At 41.9% G+C, this 16,415-nt stretch overlaps 1 protein-coding gene across 2 annotated transcripts in view; it reads right to left on the bottom strand.

Moving 5' to 3' along the window:
- Window positions 1-15,767, bottom strand: part of LOC146344034 (uncharacterized) — a 128,064-nt gene extending 112,297 nt beyond the window's left edge. Inside the window, exons 1-3 of one of the 2 annotated variants that reach the window (XM_084856454.1) lie at window positions 15,327-15,767; window positions 14,943-15,068; window positions 11,257-11,376 (exon numbers count right to left, since the gene is read on the bottom strand). The gene's annotated coding sequence lies outside the window, so the exon portion shown is untranslated. The remainder of the gene's footprint in view (window positions 1-11,256; window positions 11,377-14,942; window positions 15,069-15,326) is intronic. The other variant, XR_014792126.1, reaches the window with a different exon arrangement.
- Window positions 15,768-16,415: the final 648 nt, after the last annotated feature.

The raw sequence follows: 16,415 nt of genomic DNA, 5'->3' as shown, positions 1-16,415 counted from the left end.
TTATGCTTGTATATACTCCTGTACACATAATACAGGTTATGGATGCAAAGGACAATGTTATGAAAACATATGACTTCAACAGCATACTAAAAATATTATCCCACAAGTCTCTCTGAGATTTTGTTCACCACAACAGCCTTTAAAGAGCCACTAACAACATTTTATAGTTCAGCCTATCGTTCAATATAACTATTTTACAAAAGCAGATTGCATTTTAGGGCAATAAACTACACTGTACTAGTTCATTAAATCTGCTTTTATTATCTCCACATAAAGGTGTATGTTTGATGGTAGAAACTCCCTCTTGGCAATGCATTTCTGTTTTAAGGTAGTGAACGTACTTTTCGCCATAAATTTATGAAAATAAGTATTCTTCAGCTCAGCTAGCAAGAAAAAGATTCTTGTCTGAAGTGTAGACTTTTTGCAGTTTGTCAGCATGAAGGCTCCAGGACTTGCTCAACCACTGATTTTTTGTTGTTGTTTAGTACCAGTTATATAAATTACAACTACATGTTTGACAAAATACAGAAGGACTGTACTACTCTGAGCAAGGAAAACCTTAAGATGTAATCTCTACAAAATTAACTCAAGACACATGAAGTAAACAACATTTTTTAAAAATCTATAAATAGACAGCTGGCTAATAGTTATTACATTCAATAATTTAGCATGATATGCATGACGGCTTCAACCTCCAAAATAATTTAGCGCCTTGAGCCAAGATTAAATGCAGAACATTAATTTTTCCCTGTGGTTGTCAAGCCAACCAAGAGGCCCATCAAATCCATTTAAATAAAGCCTGCATCACGTAATAATATTAAAGGGGATAAAATATTAATATGGGCTTAGGATGGAACAGTGGTCGAAAAAGTTACAATAAGGCAACTCTATTAAACTGACAATATGTCTATCTGCTGAAAATAGAATTCAAAGGGCCTTTATTAATTTATTTATTTATTTATTTATTTATTTATTTGGGGGTGTTTTTACCCCACTCTTCAGCCGAAAAAGGCTCCCTTCGAGCTTACAATCTAAAAGACATGACACAAAAGAAAAAGGGATTGGGAGGAAGGAGGGGAAGGAAAGCAAATACACCAATGACTGAAGTATAGGACCAGGTTGGTCTCCCCCCTGCGATGATGTTCATCCTGGGAGGCAGGAGGTGCAGCCCCACAGTAGCCCTCAAAATGCTTTGGCAATTTCCTTAGTGGCATAGTTCTTAGAGCTGAGGTACTGCTGCCTCAGTGTTATATATGGGTATAACTTTACTAGCATCAACAGAAGCATAAATATTTCCATCAAGTGGTATCCAGTAGAATAGAAACATACCACCAATGGGATTCTGTGAATGTCTCTTCAAAAGAATTGTCATCAGGTGGCAGAAGTAGACTTGATAATCTCAGCATATCTCAAAACCCAAAGTGGAGCAGGAGAAGATTTACCACAGCCAAGTTGCTAGAATCTTGGAGAAAGAACTCCAGGGTATCCTTGCGGGGAGGGGAAAGCAATAGAAAAAAGAACTATGGGAAGTTTGACTGTAATTTGAATTGGCTTTGCACATTTTCTGAATACTAAAAATACACAAGCCCTATGCAGGTGTTCAGCCAGCTCATGTTAGGGCTTAAAGTAGGAAGGTTTGTGGGTGCACAAGCATGCCCCATCCCCAGTCATTTTTTCTGTATTGAAGAGGGAGGTCTGAAGGGGGGGTGGTCTACTTGCTGTCATTTGAATGTGAGTAGAAGCCTCCATGCAGTCAGGAAGCCTGATAAAGCAGGGATTCCAATTGCGCAGAGGCTTCTTCTTGTGTTCAACAAAAGCGAACAGAAGTCCCTTTCAGATCTTTCCCCTCAACATGGGAAAGTCATGGAATTAGCGGCCAGTTAGGGACAGGCTTGTATGCATCCACACACATCCTTCCCACTTTTAGCTCTCACAGGATGAAGGCATGAGCAGGATGAAGGTATGGCCCTTTGACCTAGGGAAGGAAGAACTCTGGAGTCACACCTGCTCAATGAGGTTTACCTTGGTTTTATGGCTTCCTGTTTCTATGGTTGTACACAGCAAGGCTGGTGGAATAGTAGGTCTTGTTTCTGAGGCACAAGCTATTATGCAAAAGTGATATTTTAAACTCAGTACAGCTTAGCTAAAATAAACAGGGATGGCCCTCCCCTGAGGCAGGGTAAAGGCCCCACCTCAGGCAGCAGAGCAGGAGGAGTGGTGAATAGCACCCCTCCCCCTGACAGGAGGGCCCACTGCCTCTTCCTCCAGGGATGGCTCTCCCACTGTGGCATTTGCTGCAACAGGAGAACACGGGTGCTCGGTGACACTAGCGGGTGCTTCGGAGAGCCCTGCCTCTCCCATTCTTCCATTGTGGCAACTGCCATGGCGAGTGAGCAGCTGGAGAAGCCACCCACCCTCTGTTTTACAAAACAGGGGAGGGGCAGCTGCTCTCAGTCAGCGACCCTCGAGCTCACGCTGAGAAACCTCTCAGTGAGAGCCAGATGGCGGGTGGGTGGGCTCTCGCAAGAGCCGCACAGCTGCTTCTTCTGACCGTGCAGCTCTCCAGGGAGCTGATGTGATGGTGGCGGTGGTAAAGCTAAGGGCAAGGGCAAGAGGGTGTGATGAGGCAAGGGAAAGGGAGAAGGGTGGAGTGTGAGGCTGCAGCGGGAAGAAGGACTTGATTCACCAGCAACAGCAGCACACCTTCTCTCCTACCTTAGGCAGTGAGAAAGCTTGCATTAGGGCTGAAAATAAAGGTTAGGAAATGGGCGGCTGGAGTTTACAATATTTTTTCCTGTTTAACTTGCCATATAGTCAATCTTAAGTTATATATATAATATATATATGTAAGAAAGATAGACTAACAAGAGAGTAATCTCAAAATATATTCAGTGCTAAACATTTTGGCTTCTGCCTTAATCAGTAGCTGTGATGTTTAATACTAAATATATTTTGAAATTACTCTATGTTGTGGCTCCTGAATGTCTAACGGTGCAATCCTATACATATTTACTCTGAAGCAAGTGTAATTGTTTTCAGTAGTGCTTACTCCCAGTTGCAGCCTGAAGGAGACAATATACACTAAAGTGTGTCTGTCATTGTTGTTTATTTAAATCTGCATTTGGACCATCCTTTCTACTTTGCCATAACTTACCTTGGTGGGCTAAAAAATTAGAACGTTTTATTATCGTAGGATAATGCTTTCATATACCTTGCACGGGAAGGGGTGGAGCCTTCACAGAGGCTTCTTTCCTATAGCATAGTATTGATTTTTATTTATTTATTACATTTCTGTACCACCCAATAGCCAAAGCTCTCTGGAACTGTGTTACTGTGCTAACTCAGGGTACCATGTTTTTCACAAGTGCTGTTCTGCAATGAAGTAAAATGGCATTCGTTGCAGATTAAACCATATGCAATAACTGCTGTTAGCAAGAAGTGTGGCAGAAGTTATAAAACAGCATTTCAACAGAAGATGCATACGCTCTTATGAAAGGCAGAGCAAAGCTAAACAACCCTTGAATCCATTTATCAAAGCAATTGCCATTCCCATTTCAAGGCTGATGAAACAAAAATAAATATTGAGCAACTGAAGTTAATCTACCGCTCTGGAATAAATATTTTTTGTAAGGTATGTAGACTTGCTGGGCCTTACCATTTTCTCTGCCTGCAGGTAAGGTTTAATTCTTTAAAATAGGTTAAGCATGTCTATTGCCTACAGGTGTGTGAGTGTGTTTTAACTTACATTCTTTCATCCACCCAACCCTTTGGAAGAATTCATATTTTTTGAATATGAATATGTGCTATAGCACATGACATGTATGCTGAAGATCTCAGCAGTTACTGAGATCTTTACTATTTAAAGAGGGCTATCAAGTAGGAGAGCTGGAAAATCCCTTTGTCTGAGAATGTGGAAAGCCTGTCAGGTGGGATGGCTAGGTGCCCTACTTTACAGAGGACAGTCCTCTATTTGAAGGTGTCCTCTGTTTGATGGGCTGTCCAGTCCAAGTCTAGTTTAAAGTCAAAGAACTAAGGAAGGGAGAGCAGCAGGGGCCTTGAAGTTGCCCATCAACAGTTAGCACCTTGATGACAGAATGAGCAGGCACACAGGTCATCCTCAGTCTTCCCCACTATGGTGAGATGTATTGTATGTCAGTTTAAATTATACATTTAACTTATACAGAATATATAATTATATTCTGTTTAAATGTACATTTGCATTTATATATAAACATTATCATATGCAAGTATTATTAAAATTGGTATCCTCTTTTGTCCTGTTCCTTGGTGATGCATAAGTGGCCACCCTACTGTCAGGGTAGACAATACTGGGCAAGAAAGACCACTAGTTTAAGTCAGTACAACACATCTTTGTATGTTTATATTAGAAATCACAGTAGTACTTGAATAGAAGTAGACCAATTATCCCTTATAAGAGGACAGAAAGAAAGAAAGAAAGAAAGAAAGAAAGAAAGAAAGAAAGGCCAATGAAAAAACTTGACTGTAATTGTTCTATGACCTTTTCCCTTAAAGTTCTGGTCATCAAAATACTGGGTGACTCAAGCCTTGTTTCTTACTTTGTCTAAAAAATATTCTGATCTCACTAATTCAAATCCCACCACTTTGCCACCAAATTGTGATGTATTCTAGGGGCCTTACCATTTTCTTGGTAAGCCTTGGCCCGTAGAGGTCACTGAGTCCAGACTTTTCCCAGGACTCCCCAAAACATCACCTGCCTACTGATTTAGAGAGAGCAGTGGGGCTCTCCTCTTTATATACTAAGCACCCCTTAGTGGGATGATATATGCCAACCTTCAGATCCACCCTAAACAGTGTAAGTATTTAAAAGAATCAACATATATGTTATAGCTTTATGGACTGGCTCACTTATTTGCAGATGACTAGTTGTCAGTGCAATAAAATTGAACTGAACTGAATAAACGTATTTATTTATTTAGCAGGTCAACGTTAACACTCAGAACAAACAGTAACTGATAAATAACCATAATAATGTTCTAAAAACCTAACACAACACATCTGCTTTCAATAGTTTCTCTCCCTACCGATATTTTTTAATTTTATTTTTATTTATACCACCCTATAGCTGAAGCTCTCTGGGCGGTTTACAAAAGTTAAAACATTAAATACAATGTAAAATTTTAAAAGCCATTTACACAAAAGCACACAAAAACACAAAAACAATATATACAAACAACATATAATTAAAAACAACATTGAACTATCAGACATAACTAAAGACACATCCAGGACTGATTAAAACTCATCGTGCGCTGCCAAATGCCTGGGATTTGTTATTCACACCCTGTCTCTGATTCTATTCACCGACTAATTTATGGAGCAATCCTACGGGGATGGGCAGGAGACTCCAGACTTGGAGACGGCTGCCTATCCAATGCATGGCAGGCGGAGTGCAGAGGGGATCTTCTCCTCCAGGCTCTGGCCACCCTACAATCGTGGCTAGAGAGCCGATTTCGGCTGTCTAGCTGCAGGACTTCAGAGCTGGGGGGAGGAGGCCAGATGACCCATAGGAAGCGTCATACCGGCACTTCCGCACTCCCCACCCCTGCCCTCCCCCAGGAATGCTTTCTTTTGTCCTGCTCCATGCTGCTGTTCTGAGCTCAGAGCCCAGGGATGATCCATGCCACCTACAAGGCAGCAGGGGAGGCGGTTTTCTGGGAACCAACCTCAGCGCGCAGGCTCTGAGTTTGGTTCCCGAAAACTGAACAATCCTATGGCCATCTAGCCGCTGTCTAGCAGCCGTAGGATTGCACCCTAAACTAATGACCTCTGGCCTTTAATTCCTCTATTTCTCTACATCCTAACTCAACTCTCTCCTTCCCTGACCTTTCCCTAACTGTCTATGTCTCCCTCCCAACTGATTCTCTACAGCTGGCACTATCTCCATCCAACATTCCATTCTAGTCTTGGCTGTCAATCATCCCTCCACTCACTCTCCTGTTGTAGACCTATTCTCCACATTTAACTTGAGGCTATGCTTCCTGTTTCTAAATCAGCTTAGCTTACTTTACAATTGAAGTCTCAATCAGAGATTTTCAAAAGGATACCAAGTGGTTTGAAACTCCTGTCAGTCTTATCAACAAAACCTTGGCATCCATGTTGTTGTTGTTTTCTGTATTTTAGGCTAATTACTCTGCTGTCGGATGGGAATTTCTTGGGTTGTGGGAGACTGACATCGGTTCATGTTAATATATTCAAGGTTGAAAAGCCACATTGATCAGGCAGTTGTGAAACACTTTGGCTTTTGATTGATCTCTTGCAATTGCTTTGCCTTAATTTTAGTGTATGGAGTGTTAGGAAACAATAAAAGATTGCACTCTCTCATTTCAATTCTCTTCAGCACCTAATTACACTGCTGTTAATAATCCTTCTTCTATAATGATGATGATGATGATGATGATGATGATGATGGAGGAGGATGTCTGCCTGCCTGTCCATCCATCAGCACCATAGTGCTAAGACCATGAAACCTAGACACCTGAAACTTCCCATGCATACTAAGAGGACCCTGGGAGTGTGCACTTCAGGGTTATTTTGTTTTTAAAGCACATTACATAATTTTAGGACACAATCAAATGGATGTTTAGACTGAAAAAAAAATCCTTCAGTTCCCAGCATGTCCCAGTATGGCTGGTTGAAGGGTTGCTGGGAGTTGTAGTGATTGAAGCTTCAGTAACATCTTCAGCCACTAGGGGCAGACTTCCCTAACCAGCACATAGCTTTGCAGTCCATACATTTGAAGCCAGGGGAGATTAGTAGGCCAAGGAACAGAGTTATACACTTGTTCCCTCCCCACTATTGTGGGGAGGGAACCCCTACCCCAGGGAATGGAATGGACAGAAACTTCCTCAGGAGGTTATAGGGGTACATTATGGCAGAGTCCGTGCCTAGCAGTGCCAGTGGGCATGGCTTCACTCAGATGGAGTGGACACAATGTGTCCAACTTTGATAGCTGTGTAAGTTTGCTTGAAGAGCTATTCCAACCCAGCAAAGGGCTGGATGTGCCTGATCTTGTCTGATCTCGGAAGCTAAGCAGCGTCAGCCCTGGTTAGTACTTGGATGGGAGACCACCTGGGAATCAGGCTTCCTGCATTGAGCAGGGAGTTGGACTTGATGGTCTTGTAGGCCCCTTCCAACCCTATGATTCTGTAATTCTATGCAAAGCCAGGTCCATTCTCTAGTTTGAAATAAGTAATCAAAGTCTACTGAAAAGGGTGGAATTTTTTTCTATTACCTTAACAAATCATGGAATTATAGATTTGGAGGAGGGTCTAGTAGGCCGTTTAGTTCAACCCCCTGATGCTCAATGCAGGAAATCTAGAGCTAGAGCATTCCCCACAGAATTCAGACACTGGATTTTTAGGTCACCCGGCCACTCTGGGCTATGTACAGCAATACAACAGTTTTAAAATAAAATTCTACTTTAAAACATCATATTTCTAAAAATACCCTAACCCACCCCAAATGCCTGCCTGAACAACCACGTTTTTAATGTGTGGTGGAAGCTCATTAAAGAGGGGGCATGGCGGAGTTCCCTAGGGAGGGAGTTCCACAGAGTGGGGGCTGCCAAAGAGAAGGCCCTCGTCCTCACCAGCCTAGCTGTCCTGGCTGATGGGACAGAGAGAAGGCCATCTGAGGCTGATCTTGTTAAGTGGCCTGCCTGGTATTGCTGGAGGCGCTCCTTAAGATAGACTGGGCCAGAACCATATAGGGTTTTAAAGGTCAAAACCAACACCTTGAATTTGGCCCAGAAAACAACTGGTAACCAGTGCAACTCCTTTAGCACCAGAGTGATGTGATCATGCCAGTGGCTACCTTCCATCAGGCGAGCTGCCATTTCTGTACCAGCTGCAGCTTCCAAACTGTCTTCAAGGGTAACCCCTCGTAGAGCGCATTACAGTAGTCTAGATGAGAGGAGACGAGGACATGTACTACTGATGGGAGCAGATGGTCGGGAAGGCAGGGGCGCAGCCGCTGTATCAGATGGAGTTGGTACAGTGCCGTCCAGCTCACAGCTGACACCTGAGCCTCCATGGACAGCTGGGAGTCTAAAATGACCCCCAAGCTGCAGAACTGGTCTTTCAAGGGTAGCTGTACCCCATTCAACACCAGGTCAACATCCCCCAACCTCCTCTTGTCTCCCACCAAAAGTACCTCGGTCTTGTCAGGGTTCAGCTCCAGCTTATTCTTCCCCATCCAGCTGCTGCAATTTCATTGCAGCAGCTACCAAGCAGTGATAGTTAAGCTTAGATTTAGTCCATAGTGTAGTTTATTTTTTCTGAAGTAACTCCTGTTAAGTCATGTAAGGGCGCAATCCTATCGGGATAGGTGGCCGCCTCCGAACTCAGAGCCGCCTATCCAATGCAGGGCAGGAGCAGCCTGGAGGGGATCATCCCCTCTGCACGTCAGCCACCCTGCATTTGCGGCTAGACTGCTAATTTCAGCTGTCTGGCCGCGGGAAGTCAGAGCGGGGGGGAGACGCCAGACAATGCATAGGAAGCATCAGAACAGCACTTCCGCCCTCCCCGCCATGGCCCGCCCACAGGAATGCCCCATTTTCTCTGTTCTGTGCTCCTCTTATGAGCACAGAGCATGGGGCCAATCCACGCTGCCTACAAGGCAGTGCAGAAGGGGGTGGAGGTCGGTTCTCGGGGAACTGACCTATCCTATGGCTGTCTAGCCGCTGACTAGCGGCCATAGGATTGTGCCCTAAGTTGTCTAATTCTACTTTCAGTTACCAGTATAATCATTTGATTAGAAAAATGGGCATTAATTAATTTCTAAATGTCAAATAAAATGAATACAAGTTGGAAAAGAGGGAAGGTGTTGTAAGAAATCAGTCATTTACATCACATGAGTGATTATAACAATTCAGAAATGGTCATCAATTTATTAATGACAGAAAAGGCCAACATTACTTATTACTGGAAAAAATCTATTATTGCTCCTTTACTTGAATCATTATATAGAATCTGGAACTCTGCTATTATGTCTAAGGTAACCTAATATATACTAACTTGAGGTGTATGTATTTCTGAAAAACCTTTTATTCAGAGACTGTCTACTTCTATAAGGTTTTGGAACAAATTCCACAAAAATTTTAGGCCTCATGCGATGCCTTATTTACTATGGGATGGAGCAGATTTTTTTCTTCTCTCCTTTATGTTTGTAAGGTGGTCTTATATGTTCTGATAGCCGGTGCTGGTGCAGAGTGGTAGGCGGCAGTATTGCAACCGAAACTCTCCCCATGACCTGAGTTCGATCCCAGCGGAAGCCGGGTCCTGGGTAGCCGGCTCAGGTCGACTCAGCCTTCCATCTTTCCGAGGTGGGTAAAATGAGTACCCAGCTTGCTGGGGGAAAGGTGGTCACGACTGGGGAAAGCAATGGCAAACCGCCCCACTATAGTCTGCCATGAAAACACCAGCGCAAGTGGCGTCCCTCAAGGGGTCAGTAATGACTCGGTGCTTGCACAGGAGGAACCTTTCCTTTCCTTATATGTTCTGCTATATTGTTCTTTATTTCTTAACATTTTAACTCAAATATTAAGGTTTTTTTAATCCTAATTAAAATACTGGAAATACTCTTATAATAATATTTGATGTGTACATTTGCGTATTTATAAAAAGACCAAAACTAATTAATTTTAAAAGGAATACATTAGTAATATGGCTGGATTATACCATCCTGTTTCACGTTTACACTGGTACTCAATTGTGTTGCGGGGATTGGGTTGGAATAAAGCTACATCTGAATAAAAAAAATATACATAGTTCCTTTTAAACAATGCTCTATTTCAGTTACCAGCTTACCCCATACCATATGCACAGGGCCTTAAAAGATTAAAAAGCCAGTTTCCAATGGCGAATGATAGCCCATGTGGTGTAGTGGTTAGGGTCTTGGACTGGGATGCAGGAAACCTGGTTCTAGTCCCAGCTTAGCCATGAAGCTCACTGGGTGACTTGGGGCCAGTCACTGACTCTCAGCCTAACCTACCTCACAGTGTTGTTGTGCGGATGAAATAGAGAGGAGAAGGATCATGTATGCCAACTTGGGCTCCTCGAAAGAAATGTGGGATATAAATGTAATGAACAACAAACAATTAAAACCACATTGTTATGGGTAAATCTAATAGATGCTAAAATTTCACATTCTATATACCAGCAGTGCAATCCTATGCATGTCTGTTAGAAGAATGTCCTGCTGAGTTCAATGGGTGAATAGGATTGCAGCCTAAGCCACCAAAGCCTCCCCAAATTAAAAGGCCTTACAACAAAAAGATTACCAGGCTATAATGATGGTCTGGGATCCAGTGGATGTGCATGCTCCAGGGCTATTTACTATGTTCTTTGTAATATATATAAATGAAAGCAAATCTTAGCATGCATCTTATCAACATCATCATAGTTCACATTCCTCCCCTTTTTACCCTTGCCTCCCTGTCCTCTGTTGGACAGCTGTTACCACAATGCTGAAATTCCATATCTGTTTTGCCTGACAGTAAGAGACTTTGAGGAATAAATAATTTTGTACTTTTCAAATTTTAAAGAAAAAAGTCACTCTTACTCCCCTTTAAGTAAGGGGGGTGGAAACAATCAGTGATAAAACTTATGGATGGTCATAATAGCTTTTCTTTCAAAACTTCACAAAAACAAGAGGTCAGAAGATGGTTTTGGCTTTGTTTGTTCTTTAAAAATGATGTGACACCAAAAAGAAAAGCTGGACTGCAAGTTCAAAGTAGAAAGTCTATTTTTCCTGGCCTATAGAATATTGAATATTTCCTTAGATTCGGAACTATGTTTTAACAGCATGAACAATTTCAGCAGTCACCCAAATCATATACTGCTGTTGTCTTTTAAAGTGTACTATATCAAAGATCCTTAGAGGTAACTTCTATCAGAGAGATGAGATTTAACCTCTGGAATCTCTGACCTCACACAAAATGAATTAACCCCACACCAGGTAGACATCAGGCTATTTATGGGCACAATTTTGAAAGAAGTAGGAATCTTACTCAAACACACCATCTATTTTCCTTCCAGAAGCTAGCTGTACTGTTCTTATCACAATGTCTTTTTCTTGTGTTAAGTCTTTTATGGATTTAGCTATAGTTATGTTAAAAAAAAACCAACCACCCTCTTTATGCAGATTCAAGTAATACCATACAAGGATTTGCCCATCTTTCTCCACCTACATTTGTTGATTGCTCAGTTTACTTACACTGCACAGGTTCCTTGTCAGCTTTTCTCAAATCTGGTGTGCAACACAAATACTTGATATCTTCATCTTCAGTGCCCAGCACCCTGGCAATATCATCATCAAGCAATGCATGAGCTGGGTCTGAAAATGAGCACTGTACTGAATATATGAACTGAAGTACTTTGGCCACATAATGAGAAGACAGGATACCCTGGAGAAGATGCTGATGCTAGGGAAAGTGGAAGGCAAAAGGAAGAGGGATGGATGATATTCTGGAGGTGACGGACTCGACCTTGGGGGAGCTGGGGGTGGCGACAGCCGACAGGAAGCTCTGGCGTGGGCTGGTCCATGAAGTCACGAAGAGTCGGAAGTGACTGACCGAATAAACAACAACTGAATATATGACTGATTATATATGTACTCAGGCATTCAAATTACTCACAAAGCAAAAACAACAACAACAATTCGTAAGCACCTTTCTAAAAAAAAACAAACTCAAGGGTTTCTACAAGAAAATTTAAGACATACAACTGAAGTGATCAAGTATCTTGGTATATTGCTGCCTAGAGATATTTTGCAAATGGTTAAATTGAATAGAAGTGCATTACTGGCAGAAATATCTCTTGACTTGGGAAGTTGTGCATCACTTATCTTGAACATTTGGGGTAAGGCTAATTTACTTAAGATGAATGTCTTGCCACAGGTAATTTATGCATTACATAGTATTTTACATAGTATTCCTTTATATATGCCTCAAACATATTTTCTAAAACTGTATGTAGTATTTCAGAAGTTTATTTGCAGGCAGGGGGTCTCCTTCCTATTTTCATTTAAGAAGATACAGTCATCAATTAAAGAAGGAAGGTTTAATTTTCCAGACCTTAATTTATATCATAAGCCTTTTTGTTAAACCATACTAATGACTGGAAAACACATTTTCTTTGAACACTCCTCCATAGGCTGTTTTGGAGTCAAATTATTTGGCACCCTTTTCTGGCTGGAGGGCATTAGGATCTAGGTATATTAAAAAGGAAAGAATGGCTCCACCAACAACCTGCCATGCTCCATTGGGAAATCCATCATCTGATCTGTCTTGGGCAACTGCACATTTTAAAATATGGTTAGTAGCAATGTCTTTTTTTTTCTTTTTTTTTACTCAAAATAATAAGTTTTGAGTAAAACTACTTTCCTGTAGGCATTGGCTTCTCCTGGGGAATGGAAGTTAGAGAAGGAGGAGGCAAGTGAGGACTGCTCCCCAGGGTCTCCCTGTTCACTAGAGGAAAGGGCTGCTGGCCCTTTAAGGGCCAGATGCAGCACCTGAAGGGTGAAGCTTCCAGAGAGACTCTCCTAGCCTGACTATAAAAGCCAGCCAGTTGCTCCCAGATTCTGCTGGAGTAATTTGTTACTTCTTTAGCTTTAGGATTGCTGGCCATGGTCGTGAAACCCAACCTTAATTCCAGATGTGACCCAGCCACCTTGACCACACCAAGCCTCCTTGGCTGAACTAGGGTTCTGATCCATATCAGGTCCCCAAATCATACTTTTGAGTAAAAAAAAAAGGAAAAAAAAGACATTGCTACTAACCATATTTTAAAATGTGCAGTTGCCCAAGACAGATTAATAAATTTAATAATAAATAAATAAATAAATGGAGTCAGAAGGTAGTGGCACCTCCTGGGGTTGCATGGACAAGACATGGGGTCTGAGGCAGTGGGCTCCACTCCAGGAGGACCAAGAACTGGTTCTGATGCCTCCTCAGAGTCACTGTCACCGGAGGCTTCAGTTTCTGAGAGATACCAGTCCTGGGCCATGGTGACACAATCTTAGAGAGAGAGACTTGAAATTCGATGCCTCCACAGCTGCAGTTTAATCCATATTCTTATGCTAAACTGACCTTACAGGGGAATCCAGTTTTGAAAATATAGAGATAACTTTTTATGTGGAGGAGTTGGGCTGACAGTGGAGTTTATACTTTAGATCCACAAATAGATTTGGCTGATAAATTCCTACCATTTTCAGTATTGTGGATTAAATGTCAGTTATCATCTAGTACTAGTTGGCAGTATGTTCAGCATTTGTTGGAGTCTATATACAGCCCATCAGATATGGATGCTTCAGCACTTTCTGCATTATTGGAGGGATTAATTGGTTCCTTACAGAAAGCTAATCCTGCAACAGCTGTCTATAAACATCTTTTAGAATGTAGTAAAGTAGACGTTCAGAAGGTCAGAGGTGAATGGCACAGAGAATTGGAATGCTGTATGCAGTTTAATCAATGGAAAGTTGCCTTAGCTCAGTGAACCATATGATGTGGGCAAGTAGCAGCTTCTTTTTGGTTGGAAGTCAATGCTCATATAAATTTTTGTCCTTGTAATAATAGTGGATTTACATCCAGTTTTAAGTTACATCCCTGTTATGTTGGGATTAACAGATGGACAGCAAAAGTGGATACTGAGAGCCTTTACAGTTGCAAAGAAACTTATACTCCAAGCCTGGAAGGGAAAACACCCACACCTATCACTCAATGAACTGAAGATCTTACTGCTCTTGCTACGTTTGAGCGAAACTCCTACAACTGTCAAAGTCATGTGGATGCCTAGTTATAGTATGCATGTTTAGACAGGAAAAAAAAAAAGTCCTACAAGTACCAGAATTTCCCAGCCATTGATGGTGGCTGGGGAATGCTAGTAGTTGTAGGACTTCTTTCTGTCTAAACGTGCATAGAATTGCATGTTTAAGACACTCATGCAGGATAACACCATGGGGATGAAAATGCTAGCTCTGCCCCCCTGCCATCATCCTTGTCTGCAGTCACCATCCCCTTTTTGCCTTTACCAACTGCAGCAGGGAGCCTCCTTTACTTGTGTAGGGTTCTCTGTGTGATCTAGAACCTGATTTTCCAGGGTTCTAAATTGCACAGGAGCCTTATGAAGTAGAGAAGGGTCCCTGCTGCAGATATTTGCCTCTGGCTTGTGGAGGGCAATGAGGATGGCAATGGAGGGGGAGGGGCAGTATCTTGGCTCTCCCTCATCGCTTGAATAATTTGAATGCCTGAATAGACTTCTAGTTCTGCTTTATTCTACAATGCCTGTTTAAGGTATATCGTTTAAGACCTATGTTTTGTTTCAGACACTGGATTTTTAGGCATTTTTCATGACAGTGCAGCAGCAGCTACAGTGCTAAACAATACAAAGATCAATAACTAAGAGAACAGAATAAATGCAGAAAGCATCTCCCTGTATAAATGATGATGACCACAACGATGACAATGATGATGGTAGCAAAAATTGTATGTGTTCAATGAGGCAAAGCTATTTATCCTACCCCAAAATGACCATGGATAGAAAAGGGAAAGTATATTTAGAAAAGCAGCCTTTCGCACTATGCGCAACGTATTTCATACCTGTAGTTTTTCTTAGGCAGATAGACCAAAATAGTAAATAATGTAAATACAAACTTATCTTTAAAAGATTGTTCTGTTATTCAGAAGCCAGGTTTCATTAACAAGGTTTGAATAATTTCAGAGCAGGAGACTGAGTGCTAATGCAATTCCTGTTTTTGAACACTGTTGACTATCTTATCCAAATTAAACACTACATCATTTGTAGCTGTTCCACTGAAAGGTTTGGCTAACACACAGCATTTTATGAATTCAAGACAAAGTGCTGAGATATCAATATGCAACACTGAGAGTTATAAAAACTTACCAGACAATAGCGATAAAGAATAAAGGTGTGATTGGCTCTGCAGATTTTCTTTCTTGCTAAAGATTACAAGCCAGGTTCTTATTCTTCTTTCAGTATATTAGGAACAATTCCACTTATGCTGCAGTGCTATGGACATTTAATGGGAATGGAAGTAGGCTTCTTTAACATAAGTGTACTTAGGATAGATTTAGAGCTACTTCACATGTGCATAAAAATCACTCACCACTTGATAAACAGCTGCTAAATGTGTGGAACTGACTTGGTTGAAAAGCACTGTGATTTTAAGGTTATATTAGGGAGAAGACAGACATAATAATAAAAAGACTACATTTTTCAGCAGCATTGACTGCCCATATTCAAAACTGAAGTGACAGACAAACTTACCAGCAAAACCAAATGCAGGCTGAAGCCCATCAGTTGTGCCCCTCTCTTCCTCCAACAGCAGGGTGCTTTGTTAACTTTCTTCAGCCAGAGCAGGATCAAGCAGTGGGGGAAGCAGCAGTGAGCGAATGTGCAGAAATGGATGAGACTGATAGCTCAGTATGCTCTCCTTGTCAGTTCAGTTGTGAAGACAGCCTCAGAGCACTATGAACATGCTATGAATCTCCCATATATTCAGGGATCAAAAAGCCTGCTAGTTTAAGACCAGAGTTACACTTGTGTTGGCTCAAGCTCCACAGGGCCAGGAAACTGGAAGCTAAAGCTGATGCTTTAAAACTGACATGCCCCATGATCAGTAAAGATGCTGTGCAGTGTCCTAAACTGTGCTTTGACCATTGCCTGTATCTTGACCACTCCTGCCTTAACCTGTTTCCTTTCTGGACTGAAATCTTTATGCTTGGCCATTTGCCTGCTTAACTGACTTCTCTATTTGGATCCGTCCCTGTATTTGCATAGCCTTGAGCGTGATCCAGCTAGAGCAGGACAGCAAGTAAACACCCCAATCCTGCTCAAAATCCGCAAGTTCCTTGCCCCCAGACTGCAAAGATGCACCTTGTGTGAACATACTTTCAACGCAATGTGTGACTACCCGTTCTGTGAGGCACAATCCCTGCATGTACTTTTCCCACCATGGAAAAATGAACAACAGGGATCAGGGCCTTCAGAAAGGCATTAAATGGCTCCATTCACCACATTTACTTTTCTTACTAGAAGGAGATGAAAAGGAGACATTGAGGCCCTTCTGCAATATTTCTGCTTTGAGAAAGGTAGAGTGAGGCCCTACCCCTTCCACTTCCCCATCTGTACATTGCAGACACACACACCCCAGTTCCCAGTCAAACTGCACATTTTAAAATATGGCTAGTAGCAGTGTCTTTTTTTTTCTTCTTTACTCAAAAGTATGATCTGGGGACCTGATATGGATCAGAACCCTAGTGTGGGGGTTAGGGAGGTTTTAATTCTTTGCCCCTGCTGGGATCCCTATCCAGATCAGGTGGGCTGCACCTGCAATTTATATTACACCTAGATCAT

Source organism: Heloderma suspectum, chromosome 5 (genome assembly GCF_057233095.1).
Source record: "Heloderma suspectum isolate Gila_16-S chromosome 5, 16-S_ref, whole genome shotgun sequence".
Taxonomy (NCBI): Eukaryota; Metazoa; Chordata; class Lepidosauria; order Squamata; family Helodermatidae; genus Heloderma; species Heloderma suspectum.
The sequence above is the reverse complement of the archived record's forward strand: the minus strand, read 5'-3'. Positions and strand labels throughout refer to the sequence as shown.